The sequence below is a fragment of the Taudactylus pleione genome, unplaced genomic scaffold (assembly GCF_031769625.1).
Source record: "Taudactylus pleione unplaced genomic scaffold, aTauple2 ptg001318l, whole genome shotgun sequence".
Lineage (NCBI taxonomy): Eukaryota > Metazoa > Chordata > Amphibia > Anura > Myobatrachidae > Taudactylus > Taudactylus pleione.
Window position 1 is genome coordinate 1,058,815 of NW_028285718.1, and position 18,956 is coordinate 1,077,770.

Below are 18,956 nucleotides of genomic sequence, written 5' to 3' on the forward strand. Positions count from 1 at the left end.
TTCCGTACATGCGCACAGTAACATAACTGATGGTTATACTATAAACTGCTTACGTACATGGGCACAGTAACATAACTGATGGTTATACTACTGCTTGCGTACATGCGCACAGTAACATAACTGATAGTTATACTATAGACTGCTTCCGTACATGCGCACAGTAACATAACTGATGGCTATACTATAGACTGCTTCCGTACATGCGCACAGTAACATAACTGATGGCTATACTATAGACTGCTTCCGTTCATGCGCACAGTAACATAACTGATGGTTATACTATAGACTGCTTCCGTACATGCGCACAGTAACATAACTGATGGCTATACTATATACTGCTTCCGTACATGCACACAGTAACATAACTGAAGGCTATACTGTAGACTGCTTCCGTACATTTGCACAGTAACATAACTGATGGTTATACTATAGACTGCTTCCATACATACGCACAGTAACATAACTGATGACTATACTATAGACTGCTTCCGTACATTCGCACAGTAACATAAATGATGGTTATAATATAGACTGCTTCCATACATTCGCACAGTAACATAACTGATGGTTATACTATAGACTGATTCCATACATGGGCACAGTAACATAACTGATGGTTTTACTATACACTGCTCCGGTACATGCGCACAGTAACATAACTGATGGATATAGTATAGACTGCTTCCGTACATGCGCACAGTAACATAACTGATGGTTATACTATAGACTGCTTCCGTACATGCGCACAGTAACATAACTGATGGCTATAATATAGACTGCTTCCGTACATGCGCACAGTAACATAACTGATGGCTATACTATAGACTGCTTCCGTACATGCGCACAGTAACATAGCTGATGCTTATACTATAGACTTCTTCCGTACATACGCACAGTAACATAACTGATGGTTATACTATAGACTGCTTCCATACATGCGCACAGTAACATAACTGATGGATATAGTATAGACTGCTTCCGTACATGCGCACAGTAACATAGCTGATGGTTATACTATAGACTTCTTCCGTACATACGCACAGTAACATAACTGATGGTTATACTATAGACTGCTTCACTACATGCGCACAGTAACATAACTGTTGGTTATACTATAGACTGCTTCCGTACATGCGCACAGTAACATAACTGATGGCTATACTGTAGACTGCTTCCGTACATGCGCACAGTAACATAACAGAGGGTTATAATATAGACTGCTTCCGTACATGCGCACAGTAACATAACTGATGGCTATACTATAGACTGCTTCTGTACATGCGCACAGTAACATAACTGATGGCTATACTATAGACTGCTTCCGTACATTCGCACAGTAACATAACTGATGGTTATACTATAGACTGCTTCCATACATTCGCACAGTAACATAACTGATGGCTATACTATAGACTGCTTCCGTACATTCGCACAGTAACATAACTGATGGTTATACTATAGACTGCTTCCATACATTCGCACAGTAACATAATTGATGGTTATACTATAGACTGCTTCCATACATGGGCACAGTAACATAACTGATGGTTATACTATACACTGCTCCGGTATATGTGCACAGTAACATAACTGATGGATATAGTATAGACTGCTCCCGTACATGCGCACAGTAACATAACTGATGGTTATACTATAGACTGCTTCCGTACATGCGCACAGTAACATAACTGATGGTTATACCATAGACTGCTTCCGTACATGGGCACAGTAACATAATTGATTGTTATTCTATAGACTGCTTCCGTACATGCGCACAGTATCATAACTGATGGTTACACTATAGACTGCTTCCGTACATGCGCACAGTAACATAACTGATGGCTATCCTATAGACTGCTTCCGTACATGCGCACAGTAACTTAACTAATGGCTATACTATAGACTGCTTCCGTACATGGGCACAGTAACATAACTGATGGTTATACTATAGACTGCTTCCGTACATGCGCACAGTAACATAACTGATGGTTATACTATAAACTGCTTACGTACATGGGCACAGTAACATAACTGATGGTTATACTACTGCTTGCGTACATGCGCACAGTAACATAACTGATGGTTATACTAAAGACTGCTTCCGTACATGCGCACAGTAATATAACTGATGGTTATATTATAGACTGCTTCCGTACATGCGCACAGTAATATAACTGATGGTTATACTATAGACTGCTTCCGTACATGGGCACAGTAACATAACTGATGGTTATACTATAGACTGCTTCCGTACATGGGCACAGTAACATAACTGATGGTTACACTATAGACTGCGTCCGTACATGCGCACAGTAACATAACTGATGGTTATACTATAGAAAGCTTCCGTACATGCTCACAGTAACATAACTGATGGTTATACTATAGACTGCTTCCGTACATGCGCACAGTAAAATAACTGATGGATATACTATAGACTGCTTCCGTACATGCGCACAGTAAAATAACTGATGGTTATACTATAGACTGCTTCCGTACATGCGCACAGTAACATAACTGATGGTTATACTATAGACTGCTTCCGTACATGCACACAGTAACATAACTGATGACTATACTATAGACTGCTTCCGTACATGAGCACAGTAACATATCAGATGGTTACACTATAGACTGCTTCCGTACATGCGCACAGTAACATAACTGATGGTTATACTAAAGAACGCTTCCGTACATGCGCACAGTAACATAACTGATGGTTATACTATAGACTGCTTCCGTACATGCGCACAGTACTATAACTGATGGTTATACTATTGACTGCTTCCGTACATGCGCACAGTAACATAACTGATGGTTATACTATAGACTGCTTCCGTACATGGGCACAGTAACATAACTGATTGCTATACTATAGACTGCTTCCGTACATGTGCACAGTAACATAACTGATGGCTATACTATAGACTGCTTCCGTACATGCGCACAGTAACATAACCGATGGTTATATTATAGAACGCTTCCGTACATGCGCACAGTAACATAACTGATGGCTATACTATAGACTGCTTCCGTACATACGCACAGTAACATAACTGATGGTTATACTATAGTCTGCTTCCGTACATGAGCACTGTAACATAACTGATGGTTATACTATAGACTGCTTCCGTACATGAGCACAGTAACATAACTGATGGTTATAATATAGACTGCTTCTGTACATGAGCACAGTAACATAACTGATGGCTATACTATAGACTGCTTCCGTACAGGCGCACAGTAACATAACTGATGGTTATACTATAGACTGCTTCCATACATGCGCACAGTAACATAACTGATGGCTATACTAAAGACTGCTTCCGTACATGAGCATAGTAACATAGCTGATGGTTATACTATAGACTTCTTCCGTACATACGCACAGTAACATAACTGATGGTTATACTATAGACTGCTTCCGTACATGCGCACAGTAACATAACTGATGGCTATACTATAGACTGCTTCTGTACATGCGCACAGTAACATAACTGATGGCTATACTATAGACTGCTTCCATACATGCGCACAGTAACATAGCTGATGGGTATACTATAGACTTCTTCCGTACATACGCACAGTAACATAACTGATGGTTATACTATAGACTGCTTCCATACATGGGCACAGTAACATAACTGATGGTTATACTATACACTGCTCTGGTACATGCGCACAGAAACATAACTGATGGATATAGTATAGACTGCTTCCGTACATGCGCACAGTAACATAGCTGATGGTTATACTATAGACTTCTTCCGTACATACGCACAGTAACATAACTGATGGTTATACTATAGACTGCTTCCGTACATGCGCACAGTAACATAACTGATGGCTATACTGTAGACTGCTTCCGTACATGCGCACAGTAACATAACAGAGGGTTATACTATAGACTGCTTCCGTACATGCGCACAGTAACATAACTGATGGCTATACTATAGACTGCTTCTGTACATGCGCACAGTAACATAACTGATGGCTATACTATAGACTGCTTCCGTACATTCGCACAGTAACATAACTGATGGTTATACTATAGACTGCTTCCATACATTCGCACAGTAACATAACTGATGGCTATACTATAGACTGCTTCCGTACATTCGCACAGTAACATAACTGATGGTTATACTATAGACTGCTTCCATACATTCGCACAGTAACATAATTGATGGTTATACTATAGACTGCTTCCATACATGGGCACAGTAACATAACTGATGGTTATACTATACACTGCTCCGGTATATGTGCACAGTAACATAACTGATGGATATAGTATAGACTGCTCCCGTACATGCGCACAGTAACATAACTGATGGTTATACTATAGACTGCTTCCGTACATGCGCACAGTAACATAACTGATGGTTATACCATAGACTGCTTCCGTACATGGGCACAGTAACATAATTGATTGTTATTCTATAGACTGCTTCCATACATGCGCACAGTATCATAACTGATGGTTACACTATAGACTGCTTCCGTACATGCGCACAGTAACATAACTGATGGCTATCCCATAGACTGCTTCCGTACATGCGCACAGTAACTTAACTAATGGCTATACTATAGACTGCTTCCGTACATGGGCACAGTAACATAACTGATGGTTATACTATAGACTGCTTCCGTACATGCGCACAGTAACATAACTGATGGTTATACTATAAACTGCTTACGTACATGGGCACAGTAACATAACTGATGGTTATACTACTGCTTGCGTACATGCGCACAGTAACATAACTGATAGTTATACTATAGACTGCTTCCGTACATGTGCACAGTAACATAACTGATGGTTATACTATAGACTACTTCCGTACATGCGCACAGTAACATAACTGATGGTTATACTAAAGACTGCTTCCGTACATGCGCACAGTAATATAACTGATGGTTATATTATAGACTGCTTCCGTACATGCGCACAGTAATATAACTGATGGTTATACTATAGACTGCTTCCGTACATGGGCACAGTAACATAACTGATGGTTATACTATAGACTGCTTCCGTACATGGGCACAGTAACATAACTGATGGTTACACTATAGACTGCGTCCGTACATGCGCACAGTAACATAACTGATGGTTATACTATAGAAAGCTTCCGTACATGCTCACAGTAACATAACTGATGGTTATACTATAGACTGCTTCCGTACATGCGCACAGTAATATAACTGATGGATATACTATAGACTGCTTCCGTACATGCGCACAGTAAAATAACTGATGGTTATACTATAGACTGCTTCCGTACATGCGCACAGTAACATAACTGATGGTTATACTATAGACTGCTTCCGTACATGCGCACAGTAACATAACTGATGACTATACTATAGACTGCTTCCGTACATGAGCACAGTAACATATCAGATGGTTACACTATAGACTGCTTCCGTACATGCGCACAGTAACATAACTGATGGTTATACTAAAGAACGCTTCCGTACATGCGCACAGTAACATAACTGATGGTTATACTATAGACTGCTTCCGTACATGCGCACAGTAACATAACTGATGGTTATACTATTGACTGCTTCCGTACATGCGCACAGTAACATAACTGATGGTTATACTATAGACTGCTTCCGTACATGGGCACAGTAACATAACTGTTTGCTATACTATAGACTGCTTCCGTACATGCGCACAGTAACATAACTGATGGTTATACTATAGACTGCTTCCGTACATGCGCACAGTAACATAACTGATGGTTATACTATAGACTGCTTCCGTACATGCGCACAGTAACATAACTGATGACTATACTATAGACTGCTTCCGTACATGAGCACAGTAACATATCAGATGGTTACACTATAGACTGCTTCCGTACATGCGCACAGTAACATAACTGATGGTTATACTAAAGAACGCTTCCGTACATGCGCACAGTAACATAACTGATGGTTATACTATAGACTGCTTCCGTACAAGCGCACAGTAACATAACTGATGGTTATACTATTGACTGCTTCCGTACATGCGCACAGTAACATAGCTGATGGTTATACTATAGACTGCTTCCGTACATGAGCACAGTAACATAACTGATTGCTATACTATAGACTGCTTCCGTACATGCGCACAGTAACATAACTGATGGTTATACTATAGACTGCTTCCGTACATGCGCACAGTAACATAACTGATGGTTATACTATAGACTGCTTCCGTACATGGGCACAGTAACATAACTGATGGTTATACTATAGACTGCTTCCGTACATGTGCACAGTAACATAACTGATGGCTATACTATAGACTGCTTCCGTACATGCGCACAGTAACATAACCGATGGTTATATTATAGAACGCTTCCGTACATGCGCACAGTAACATAACTGATGGCTATACTATAGACTGCTTCCGTACATACGCACAGTAACATAACTGATGGTTATACTATAGTCTGCTTCCGTACATGAGCACTGTAACATAACTGATGGTTATACTATAGACTGCTTCCGTACATGCGCACAGTAACATAACTGATGGTTATACTATAGACTGCTTCCGTACATGAGCACAGTAACATAACTGATGGTTATAATATAGACTGCTTCTGTACATGAGCACAGTAACATAACTGATGGCTATACTATAGACTGCTTCCGTACAGGCGCACAGTAACATAACTGATGGTTATACTATAGACTGCTTCCGTACATGCGCACAGTAACATAACTGATGGCTATACTAAAGACTGCTTCCGTACATGAGCATAGTAACATAGCTGATGGTTATACTATAGACTTCTTCCGTACATACGCACAGTAACATAACTGATGGTTATACTATAGACTGCTTCAGTACATGCGCACAGTAACATAACTGTTGGTTATACTATAGACTGCTTCCGTACATGCGCACAGTAACATAACTGATGGCTATACTGTAGACTGCTTCCGTACATGCGCACAGTAACATAACAGAGGGTTATACTATAGACTGCTTCCGTACATGCGCACAGTAACATAACTGATGGCTATACTATAGACTGCTTCCGTACATGCGCACAGTAACATAACTGATGGCTATACTATAGACTGCTTCCGTACATTCGCACAGTAACATAGCTGATGGTTATACTATAGACTTCTTCCGTACATACGCACAGTAACATAACTGATGGTTATACTATAGACTGCTTGCGTACATGCGCACAGTAACATAACTGATGGTTATACTATAGACTGCTTCCGTACATGTGCACAGTAACATAACTGATGGTTATACTATAGACTGCTTCCATACATTCGCACAGTAACATAACTGATGGCTATACTATAGACTGCTTCCGTACATTCGCACAGTAACATAACTGATGGTTATACTATAGACTGCTTCCATACATTCTCACAGTAACATAATTGATGGTTATACTATAGACTGCTTCCATACATGGGCACAGTAACATAACTGATGGTTATACTATACACTGCTCCGGTATATGTGCACAGTAACATAACTGATGGATATAGTATAGACTGCTCCCGTACATGTGCACAGTAACATAACTGATGGTTATACTATAGACTGCTTCCGTACATGCGCACAGTAACATAACTGATGGTTATACCATAGACTGCTTCCGTACATGGGCACAGTAACATAATTGATTGTTATTCTATAGACTGCTTCCGTACATGCGCACAGTATCATAACTGATGGTTACACTATAGACTGCTTCCGTACATGCGCACAGTAACATAACTGATGGCTATCCTATAGACTGCTTCCGTACATGCGCACAGTAACTTAACTAATGGCTATACTATAGACTGCTTCCGTACATGGGCACAGTAACATAACTGATGGTTATACTATAGACTGCTTCCGTACATGCGCACAGTAACATAACTGATGGTTATACTATAGACTGCTTACGTACATAGGCACAGTAACATAACTGATGGTTATACTACTGCTTGCTTACATGCGCACAGTAACATAACTGATGGTTATACTATCGACTGCTTCAGTACATGCGCACAGTAACATAACTGTTGGTTATACTATAGACTGCTTCCGTACATGCGCACAGTAACATAACTGATGGCTATACTGTAGACTGCTTCCGTACATGCGCACAGTAACATAACAGAGGGTTATACTATAGACTGCTTCCTTACATGCGCACAGTAACATAACTGATGGCTATACTATAGACTGCTTCCGTACATGCGCACAGTATCATAACTGATGGCTATACTATAGACTGCTTCCGTACATTCGCACAGTAACATAACTGATGGTTATACTATAGACTGCTTCCATACATTCGTACAGAAACATAACTGATGGCTATACTATAGACTGCTTCCGTACATTCGCACAGTAACATAACTGATGGTTATTCTATAGACTGCTTCCATACATTCGCACAGTAACATAATTGATGGTTATACTATAGACTGCTTCCATACATGGGCACAGTAACATAACTGATGGTTATACTATACACTGCTCCGGTATATGTGCACAGTAACATAACTGATGGATATAGTATAGACTGCTCCCGTACATGCGCACAGTAACATAACTGATGGTTATACTATAGACTGCTTCCGTACATGCGCACAGTAACATAACTGATGGTTATACCATAGACTGCTTCCGTACATGGGCACAGTAACATAATTGATTGTTATTCTATAGACTGCTTCAGTACATGCGCACAGTATCATAACTGATGGTTACACTATAGACTGCTTCCGTACATGCGCACAGTAACATAACTGATGGCTATCCTATAGACTGCTTCCGTACATGCGCACAGTAACTTAACTAATGGCTATACTATAGACTGCTTCCGTACATGGGCACAGTAACATAACTGATGGTTATACTATAGACTGCTTCCGTACATGCGCACAGTAACATAACTGATGGTTATACTATAGACTGCTTACGTACATGGGCACAGTAACATAACTGATGGTTATACTACTGCTTGCGTACATGCGCACAGTAACATAACTGATGGTTATACTATAGACTGCTTCCGTACATGTGCACAGTAACATAACTGATGGTTATACTATAGACTACTTCCGTACATGCGCACAGTAACATAACTGATGTTTATACTAAAGACTGCTTCCGTACATGCGCACAGTAATATAACTGATGGTTATATTATAGACTGCTTCCGTACATGCGCACAGTAATATAACTGATGGTTATACTATAGACTGCTTCCGTACATGGGCACAGTAACATAACTGATGGTTATACTATAGACTGCTTCCGTACATGCGCACAGTAACATAACTGATGACTATACTATAGAACGCTTCCGTACAAGCGCACAGTAACATAACTGATGGTTAAAATATAGACTGCATCCGTACATGCGCACAGTAACATAACTGATGGTTATACTATACAAAGCTTCCGTACATGCTCACAGTAACATAACTAATGGTTATACTATAGACTGCTTCCGTACATGCGCACTGTAATATAACTGATGGATATACTATAGACTGCTTCCGTACATGCGCACAGTAAAATAACTGATGGTTATACTATAGACTGCTTCCGTACATGCGCACAGTAACATAACTGATGGTTATACTATAGACTGCTTCCGTACATGCGCACAGTAACATAACTGATGGCTATACTATAGACTGCTTCCGTACATGCGCACAGTAACATAACCGATGGTTATATTATAGAACGCTTCCGTACATGCGCACAGTAACATAACTGATGGTTATACTAAAGAACGCTTCTGTACATGCACACAGTAACATAACTGATGGTTATACTATAGACTGCTTCCGTACATGCGCACAGTAACATAACTGATGGTTATACTATTGACTGCTTCTGTACATGCGCACAGTAACATAACTGATGGTTATACTATAGACTGCTTCCATACATGGGCACAGTAACATAACTGATTGCTATACTATAGACTGCTTCCGTACATGTGCACAGTAACATAACTGATGGCAATACTATAGACTGCTTCCGTACATGCGTACAGTAACATAACTGATGGTTATACTATAGACTGCTTCCGTACATGGGAACAGTAACATAACTGATGGTTATACTATAGACTGCTTCCGTACATGTGCACAGTAACATAACTGATGGCTATACTATAGACTGCTTCCGTACATGCGCACAGTAACATAACCGATGGTTATATTATAGAACGTTTCTGTACATGCGCACAGTAACATAACTGATGGCTATACTATAGTCTCCTTCCGTCCATGAGCACTGTAACATAACCGATGGTTATACTATAGACTGCTTCCGTACATGCGCACAGTAACATAACTGATGGTTATACTATAGACTGCTTCCGTACATGAGCACAGTAACATAACTGATGGTTATAATATAGACTGCTTCTGTACATGAGCACAGAAACATAACTGATGGCTATACTATAGACTGCTTCCGTACAGGCGCACAGTAACATAACTGATGGTTATACTATAGACTGCTTCCGTACATGCGCACAGTAACATAACTGATGGCTATACTAAAGACTGCTTCCGTACATGAGCATAGTAACATAACTGATGGCTATACTATAGACTGCTTCCGTACATGCGCACAGTAACATAACTGATGGTTATACTATAGACTGCTTCTGTACATGCGCACAGTAACATAACTGATGGTTATACTATAGACTGCTTCCGTACATGAGCACAGTAACATAGCTGATGGTTATACTATAGACTGCTTCCGTACATGCGCACAGTAACATAACTGATGTTTATACTATAGACCGATTCCGTACATGCGCACAGTAACATAACTGATGGTTATACTATATACTGCTTCTGTACATGCGCACAGTAACATAACTGATGGTTATACTATAGACTGCTTCCGTACATGAGCACAGTAACATAGCTGATGGTTATACTATAGACTGCTTCCGTACATGCGCACAGTAACATAGCTGATGGTTATACTATAGACTGCTTCCGTACATGCGCACAGTAACATAACTGATGGTTATACTATAGACTGCTTCCGTACATGCGCACAGTAACATAACTGATGGATATACTATAGACTGCTTCAATACATGTGCACAGTAACATAACTGATGGTTATACTATAGACTGCTTCCGTACATGGGCACAGTAACATAACTGATGGTTATACTATAGACTGCTTCCGTACATGCGCACAGTAACATAACTGATGGTTATACTATAGACTGCTTACGTACATGGGCACAGTAACATAACTGATGGTTATACTACTGCTTGCGTACATGCGCACAGTAACATAACTGATGGTTATACTATAGACTGCTTCCGTACATGTGCACAGTAACATACCTGATGGTTATACTATAGACTACTTCCGTACATGCGCACAGTAACATAACTGATGGTTATACTAAAGACTGCTTCAATACATGCGCACAGTAATATAACTGATGGTTATATTATAGACTGCTTCCGTACATGCGCACAGTAATATAACTGATGGTTATACTATAGACTGCTTCCACACATGCGCACAGTAACATAACTGATGGTTATACTATAGACTGCTTCCGTACATGCGCACAGAAACTTAACTGATGGCTATACTATAGACTGCTCCCGTACATGCGCACTGTAACATAACTGATGGCTATACTATAGACTGCTTCCGTACATGCGCCCAGTAACATAACTGATGGCTATACTATAGACTGCTTCCGTATATGCGCACAGTAACATAACTGATGGTTATACTATAGACTGCTTCCGTACATGCGCACAGTAACATAACTGATGGTTATACTATAGACTGCTTCCGTACATGCGCACAGTAACATAACTGATGACTATACTATAGACTGCTTCCGTACATGAGCACAGTAACATATCAGATGGTTACACTGTAGATGGCTTCCATACATGCGCACAGTAACATAACTGATGGTTATACTAAAGAACGCTTCTGTACATGCGCACAGTAACATAACTGATGGCAATACTATAGACTGCTTCCGTACATGCGTACAGTAACATAACTGATGGTTATACTATAGACTGCTTCCGTACATGGGAACAGTAACATAACTGATGGTTATACTATAGACTGCTTCCGTACATGTGCACAGTAACATAACTGATGGCTATACTATAGACTGCTTCCGTACATGCGCACAGTAACATAACCGATGGTTATATTATAGAACGCTTCCGTACATGCGCACAGTAACGTCTGCTTCCGTACATGAGCACTGTAACATAACCGATGGTTATACTATAGACTGCTTCCGTACATGCGCACAGTAACATAACTGATGGTTATACTATAGACTGCTTCCGTACATGAGCACAGTAACATAACTGATGGTTATAATATAGACTGCTTCTGTACATGAACACAGTAACATAACTGATGGCTATACTATAGACTGCTTCCGTACAGGCGCACAGTAACATAACTGATGGTTATACTATAGACTGCTTCCGTACATGCGCACAGTAACATAACTGATGGCTATACTAAAGACTGCTTCCGTACATGAGCATAGTAACATAACTGATGGTTATACTATAGACTGCTTCCGTACATGCGCACAGTAACATAACTGATGGTTATACTATAGACTGCTTCTGTACATGCGCACAGTAACATAACTGATGGTTATACTATAGACTGCTTCCGTACATGAGCACAGTAACATAGCTGATGGTTATACTATAGACTGCTTCCGTACATGCGCACAGTAACATAACTGATGTTTATACTATAGACCGCTTCCGTACATGCGCACAGTAACATAACTGATGGTTATACTATAGACTGCTTCTGTACATGCGCACAGTAACATAACTGATGGTTATACTATAGACTGCTTCCGTACATGAGCACAGTAACATAGCTGATGGTTATACTATAGACTGCTTCCGTACATGCGCACAGTAACATAGCTGATGGTTATACTATAGACTGCTTCCGTACATGCGCACAGTAACATAACTGATGGTTATACTATAGACTGCTTCCGTACATGCGCACAGTAACATAACTGATGGATATACTATAGACTGCTTCAATACATGTGCACAGTAACATAACTGATGGTTATACTATAGACTGCTTCCGTACATGCGCACAGTAACAAAACTGATGGTTATACCATTGACTGCTTCCGTACATGCGCACAGTAACATAACTGATGGTTATACTATAGATTGCTTCCGTACATGGGCACAGTAACATAACTGATGGTTATACTATAGACTGCTTCCGTACATGCGCACAGTAACATAACTGATGGTTATACCATAGACTGCTTCCGTAAATGCGCACAGTAACATAACTGATGGTTATACTATAGACTGCTTCCGTACATGGGCACAGTAACATAACTGATGGTTATACCATAGACTGCTTCCGTACATGGGCACTGTAACATAACTGATGGTTATGCTATAGACTGCTTCCGTACATGCGCACAGTAACATAACTGATGGTTATACTAAAGAACGCTTCCGTACATGCGCACAGTAGCATAACTGATGGCTATACTATAGACTGCTTCCGTACATGCGCACAGTAACATAACTGATGGCTATACTATAGACTGCTTCTGTACATGCGCACAGTAACATAACTGATGGCTATACTGTAGACTGCTTCCGTACATTCGCACAGTAACATAACTGATGGTTATACTATAGACTGCTTCCATACATTCACACAGTAACATAACTGATGGCTATACTATAGACTGCTTCCGTACATGCGCACAGTAACATAACTGATGGTTATACTATAGACTGCTTCCGTACATGCGCACAGTAACATAACTGATGGCTATACTATGGACTGCTTCCGTTCATGCGCACAGTAACATAACTGATGGCTATCCTATAGACTGCTTCCATACATGCGCACAGTAACTTAACTAATGGCTATACTATAGACTGCTTCCGTACATGGGCACAGTAACATAACTGATGGTTATACTATAGACTGCTTCCGTACATGCGCACAGTAACATAACTGATGGTTATACTATAGACTGCTTACGTACATGGGCACAGTAACATAACTGATGGTTATACTACTGCTTGCGTACATGCGCACAGTAACATAACTGATGGTTATACTATAGACTGCTTCCGTACATGTGCACAGTAACATACCTGATGGTTATACTATAGACTACTTCCGTACATGCGCACAGTAACATAACTGATGGTTATACTAAAGACTGCTTCAATACATGCGCACAGTAATATAACTGATGGTTATATTATAGACTGCTTCCGTACATGCGCACAGTAATATAACTGATGGTTATACTATAGACTGCTTCCGCACATGCGCACAGTAACATAACTGATGGTTATACTATAGACTGCTTCCGTACATGCGCACAGAAACTTAACTGATGGCTATACTATAGACTGCTCCCGTACATGCGCACTGTAACATAACTGATGGCTATACTATAGACTGCTTCCGTACATGCGCCCAGTAACATAACTGATGGCTATACTATAGACTGCTTCCGTACATGCGCATAGTAACTTAACTGATGGCTATACTATAGACTGCTTCCGTACATGCGCACAGTAACATAACTGATGGTTATATTATAGACTGCTTCCGTACATGCGCCCAGTAACATAACTGATGGCTATACTATAGACTGCTTCCGTACATGCGCACAGTACCATAACTGATGGTTATACTATAGACTGCTTCCGTACATGCGCACAGTAACATAACTGATGGTTATACTATAGACTGCTTCCGTACATGCGCACAGTAACATAACTGATGGATATACTATAGACTGCTTCCGCACATGCGCACAGTAACATAACTGATGGTTATACTATAGACTGCTTCCGTACATGCGCACAGTAACATAACTGATGGTTATTCTATAGACTGCTTACGTATATGGGCACAGTAACATCACTTTTGGTTATACTACGGCTTCCGTACATGCGCACAGTAACATAACTGATGGTTATACTATAGACTACTTCCGTACATGCGCACAGTAACATAACTGATGGTTATACTATAGACTACTTCCGTACATGCGCACAGTAACATAACTGATGGTTATACTAAAGACTGCTTCCGTACATGCGCACAGTAATATAACTGATGGTTATACTATAGACTGCTTCCGTACATGCGCACAGTAATATAACTGATGGTTATACTATAGACTGCTTCCGTACATGTGCACAGTAACATAACTGATGGCTATACTATAGACTGCTTCCGTACATGCGCACAGTAACATAGCTGATGGTGATACTATAGACTTCTTCCATACATACACACAGTAACATAAGTGATGGTTATACTATAGACTGCTTCCGTACCTGCGCACAGTAACATAACTGTTGGTTATACTATAGACTGCTTCCGTACATGCGCACAGTAATATAACTGATGGTTATACTATAGACTGCTTCCGTACATGCGCACAGTAACATAACTGATGGCTATACTATAGACTGCTTCCGTACATGCGCACAGTAACATAGCTGATGGTGATACTATAGACTTCTTCCATACATACACACAGTAACATAAGTGATGGTTATACTATAGACTGCTTCCGTACCTGCGCACAGTAACATAACTGTTGGTTATACTATAGACTGCTTCCGTACATGGGCACAGTAACATAACTGATGGCTATACTGTAGACTGCTTCCGTACATGCGCACAGTAACATAACTGAGGGTTATACTATAGACTGCTTCCGTACATGCGCACAGTAACATAACTGATGGTTTTACTATAGACTGCTTCCGTACATGCGCACAGTAACATAACTGATGGCTATACTATAGACTGCTTCCGTACATGCGCACAGTAACATAACTGATGGCTATACTGTAGACTGCTTCCGTACATTCGCACAGTAACATAACTGATGGTAATACTATAGACTGCTTCCATACATTCGCACAGTAACATAACTGATGGTTATACTATAGACTGTTTCCATGTATGGAAGCAGTCTATAGTATAGCCATCAGTTATGTTACTGTGCGCATGTACGGAAGCAGTCTATAGTATAACCAACAGTTATGTTACTGTGCGCATGTACGGAAGCAGTCTATAGTATAACCATCAGTTATGTTACTGTGCGTATGCACGGATGAAGTCCATAGTATAACCATCAGCTATGTTACTGTGTGCATGTATGGAAGCAGTCTATAGTATAGCCATCATTTATGTTACTGTGCGCTTGTACGGAAGCGGTCTATAGTATAACCATCAGTTATGTTACTGTGAGCATGTACGGAAGCAGTCTATAGTTTAACCATCAGTTATGTTACTGTGCGCATGTACGGAAGCAGTCTATAGTATAACCATCAGTTATGTTACTGTGCCCATGTACGGAAGCAGTCTATAGTATAACCATAAGTTATGTTACTGTGCGCATGTACGTAAGCAGTCTATAGTATCACCATCAGTTATGTTACTGTGTGTATGTATGGAAGCAGTCTATAGAATAACCATCAGTTATGTTTCTGTGCCCATGTACGGAAGCAGTCTATAGAATAGCCATCAGTTATGTTTCTGTGCCCATGTACGGAAGCAGTCTATAGAATAGCCATCAGTTATGTTACTGTGTCCATGTACGAAAGCGGTCTATAGTATAGCCATCAGTTATGTTACTGTGTGCATGTACGGAACCAGTCTATAGTATAACCATCAATTATGTTACTGTGCGCATGTACGGAAGCAGTCTATAGTATAACCATCAGTTATGTTACTGTGCGCATGTACGGAAGCAGTCTATAGTGTAACCATCAGTTATGTTACTGTGCGCGTGTACGGAAGCAGTCTATAGTATAACCATCAGTTATGTTACTGTGCGCATTTACGGAAGCAGTCTATAGTATAACCAACAGTTATGTTACTGTGCGCATGTACGGAAGCAGTCTATAGTATAACCATCAGTTATGTTACTGTGCGTATGTACGGAAGAAGTCTATAGTATAACCATCAGCTATGTTACTGTGCGCATGTACGGAAGCAGTCTATAGTATAGCCATCAGTTATGTTAGTGTGCGCATGTACGGAAGCAGTCTATAGTATAGCCATCAGTTATGTTACTGTGCGCATGTACGGAAGCAGTCTATAGTATAACCATCAGTTATGTTACTGTGCGAATGTATGGAAGCAGTCTATAGTATAACCATCATTTATGTTACTGTGCGAATGTACGGAAGCAGTCTATAGTATAGTCATCAGTTATGTTACTGTGCGAATGTATGGAAGCAGTCTATAGTATAACCATCAGTTATGTTAATGTGCGCATGTACGGAAGCAGTCTATAGTATAACCATCAGTTATGTTACTGTGCGCATGTATGGAAGCAGTCTATAGTATAGCCATCAGTTATGTTACTGTGCGAATGTATGGAAGCAGTCTATAGTATAGCCATCAGTTATGTTACTGTGCGAATGTATGGAAGCAGTCTATAGTATAACCATCAGTTATGTTACTGTGCGAATGTACAGAAGCAGTCTATAGTATAGCCATCAGTTATGTTACTGTGCGCATGTACGGAAGCAGTCTATAGTATAGCCACCAGTTATGTTACTGTGCGCATGTACGGAAGCAGTCTATAGTATAACCCTCAGTTATGTTACTGTGCGCATGTACGGAAGCAGTCTACAGTATAGCCATCAGTTATGTTACTGTGCGCATGTACGGAAGCTGTCTATAGTATAACCAACAGTTAGGTTACTGTGCGCATGTACGGAAGCAGTCTATAGTATAACCATCAGTTATGTTACTGAGCGTATGTACGGAAGAAGTCTATAGTATAACCATCAGCTATGTTACTGTGCGCATGTACGGAAGCAGCCTATACTATATCCATCAGTTATGTTACTGTGCACATGTACCGGAGCAGTGTATAGTATAACCATCAGTTATGTTACTGTGCCCATGTATGGAAGCAGTCTATAGTATAACCATCAGTTATGTTACTGTGCGAATGTATGGAAGTAGTCTATAGTATAACCATCAGTTATGTTACTTTGCGAATGTATGGAAGCAGTCTATAGTATAACCATCAGTTATGTTACTGTGCGAATGTACTGAAGCAGTCTATAGTATAGTCTTCAGTTATGTTACTGTGCGCATGTACGGAAGCAGTCTATAGTATAACCATCAGTTAAGTTACTGTGCGCATGTACGGAAGCAGTCTATAGTATAACCATCAGCTATGTTACTGTGCGCATGTACGGAAGCAGTCTATAGTGTAACCATCAGTTATGTTACTGTGCGCGTGTACGGAAGCAGTCTATAGTATAACCATCAGTTATGTTACTGTGCGCATGTACGGAAGCAGTCTATAGTATAACCAACAGTTATGTTACTGTGCGCATGTACGGAAGCAGTCTATAGTATAACCATCAGTTATGTTACTGTGCGTATGTACGGAAGAAGTCTATAGTATAACCATCAGCTATGTTACTTTGCGCATGTACGGAAGCAGTCTATAGTATAGCCATCAGTTATGTTAGTGTGCGTATGTACGGAAGCAGTCTATAGTATAGCCATCAGTTATGTTACTGTGCGCATGTACAGAAGCAGTCTATAGTATAACCATCAGTTATGTTACTGTGCGAATGTATGGAAGCAGTCTATAGTATAACCATCATTTATGTTACTGTGCGAATGTACGGAAGCAGTCTATAGTATAGTCATCAGTTATGTTACTGTGCGAATGTATGGAAGCAGTCTATAGTATAACCATCAGTTATGTTACTGTGCGCGTGTACGGAAGCAGTCTATAGTATAACCATCAGTTATGTTACTGTGCGCATGTACGGAAGCAGTCTATAGTATAACCAACAGTTATGTTACTGTGCGCATGTACGGAAGCAGTCTATAGTATAACCATCAGTTATGTTAC